General features: G+C 32.9%; 1 long non-coding RNA gene across 1 annotated transcript in view; it reads left to right on the top strand.

Annotated features, from left to right (window-relative positions):
* Window positions 1-1682: 1682 nt before the first annotated feature.
* LOC128247028 (uncharacterized) overlaps window positions 1683-2511 on the top strand; it is a 56068-nt gene continuing 55239 nt past the window's right edge. Inside the window, exon 1 of the long non-coding RNA XR_008263438.1 lies at window positions 1683-1980. This is a non-coding gene — a long non-coding RNA (uncharacterized LOC128247028). The remainder of the gene's footprint in view (window positions 1981-2511) is intronic.

Here is a 2511-nt window from a genome sequence, read left to right as displayed (position 1 = left end):
ATATATATCTTCACCATGATAGATCGCTGACCACTACACACATTTTTTCTCTCCTTGTTTCTTTCTGTGGAAGAGCGTAGGCTCGAAACGTTAAAGACTTTTTCAGTTCCCGAGTGTTATACTAATACATCTATTTGTTTTCTACACCACCTGTCTTTGTCTGTTGTTTTTTTTGTGAATTCTCCCTATATATATATATATATATATATATATATACTAGCAGAGATACCCGGCATTGCTCGTGTCACATGGAACTGAAGAATTAGACTCTTCTTTTACATTTTCTCTAATGAACTGGAATACCTATGATTCAAATCTCATCAAAATTGGAGATTAAGAATTTTTATGTAGGTTCTTTCCCTCTTTACACAACCTAACAAAAATTCTAATCATGACATATTTATCCCATACTATTCATCTTTTTGCCCAGATTCCAAAATCCATATCTTTTAAAACCCATTGAAAGGATTTTGCTCCAGAAAAATGGAGCACGTGGAGCTCTAAAATGTGGGGGTTAAGGCCCCTATTAGGGGGGTCTTAAAGTCAACCAGAGAAGTTGAATTGTTGGGAATCTTTTTTAACTTGTGTCTTATATAAATTGTTCAAATTTCTTTGAAATCAGAAATATATGAATGTTCACTGGGTTTGTAAAAGAGAGCATAACTAGAGGAAACCAAAGGACAAATGACCACAATAAGCATTCAGCTACCCTACTCTAGTTATTACCACTCCCCAATGTAGGATTCCTCACCATACAGGTGACTGGCACAGCTGTAAGATGCATTACAGATCTATAGCATGACTTACAATTTCACTTAGCCTGACGAATCTTCTCAAGCACAGTTAACCGTGAAAGGTCTCAATCATATGTCATCACCCTGTGAAACCTAACATCCGAAGATCATGCTTCACAATCTCGTCCCAAGTCTTCAGAATATAAAAATTCGGAACAAATACCACAAGGCATTTCATTCAACACTCTTATGAGTTTGCAAATACAACATCCTTAATCAATTCTAATATAGGCCAAAAGGCCAAAATGTTGAAGTGGTGGTGATGGTGGGAAAATGAACCAGTAGTGCCAAACAACATCTAGTTTAGAAACAGTTATGTTCCGAGTTCAAACCCAGACACCACTGGAGTAGAATGTTGTCTTTTCACCTTCTGGGATATATCTCATGTAGAAGTGGAGTTAGTTCCATCAAATACACTCTTAAACGTGTAGCATTGTACCTAATTGAGAAATCTTTATTATGGTTTTGTTGAATTTCAAAAGGGTCATTATGCCAATAATAAACACACACATTGGTTCTGTTTCACTTCTTTTCTTATCATTCATCAGGTTATTAACATTTTACTAATTAACTGCTTGATTAATTGTTCAATCAACTAATCAATCGGTTAGGTTTGTCAAAATGCTATCTTTTGAAATCTCATGAATGACAGACCCTCTGTCCTCCTGGTCTACTTGAATTAGAATGGTGACGAAAGGACTTTGCCAAACCTACCTGATTGATTGATCGATCGAGTAAATGAACGATTAAACAAGCAATTAGTTAACTGGTTAAATAATTAACCAATTGACAAATAAATAAGTGAAATACAACCAGTGTTTATTATTGGCGCATGATCCTCCCTAGATACTGCAAAATATGTTTCAACACACCAGTTCACATCAAGAATTTCGAAAACTAAATAGAAAAACAAAATTTTATTATTGTCGTTTCTTTTATGTTAGCTATACTTTCATGCTGTCTATATTAGCTTCACTATTGTAGATATAGATTTTCGGCGTTATGCATTGGTTAGATAAACGGATACGTAACTTAACAATTGCTGTCTTAAGATTGTTGTCGGTTTGCTTATCTTCCGTGGGTGTGATAGATAAGAAATTTTGATAACACGTCTGCCATTTTAACTTAGAAAGTTTTACCTATAACATCATGGAATTTTAAGTAAATAAACGGATCTCGTTATAAGGTAAGCTCTGTTTAAGAATGATCTCACGGATTTTTTCTTTATACTCAATACCATGTGCTGTTATGAGTTAGTTTTTACATATGACGGAAATGTACAAATACCGTATTTTAACGTGTATAAGGAGCTCCATAATTTTTGGGGCTTAAAATTTTGAAAAAAGATTTTATAAGGGATTATAATACTATCCATGTATAAGAAACTTCCATATTTTTAAAACCTGATTTGGGACGGAAAAGGGTTCCTTATACACGTTAAAATCCATCCTTCCATACATACATACATACATGCAGGCTCACACACACACACACACAAATATATAATATCTGTATTTATATACACAAACGTAAATATGTCTGTCTGTCTATGTACGTGTATATGTATATGTATGTATATATATATATATATATATATATATATATATATATATATATACACACATATATATATATATATACACACACATATATATATATATACACACACATATATATATATATACACACATATATATATATACACACACCCATATAT

Source organism: Octopus bimaculoides, chromosome 2, assembly GCF_001194135.2.
Source record: "Octopus bimaculoides isolate UCB-OBI-ISO-001 chromosome 2, ASM119413v2, whole genome shotgun sequence".
Lineage (NCBI taxonomy): Eukaryota > Metazoa > Mollusca > Cephalopoda > Octopoda > Octopodidae > Octopus > Octopus bimaculoides.
The sequence above is the reverse complement of the archived record's forward strand: the minus strand, read 5'-3'. Positions and strand labels throughout refer to the sequence as shown.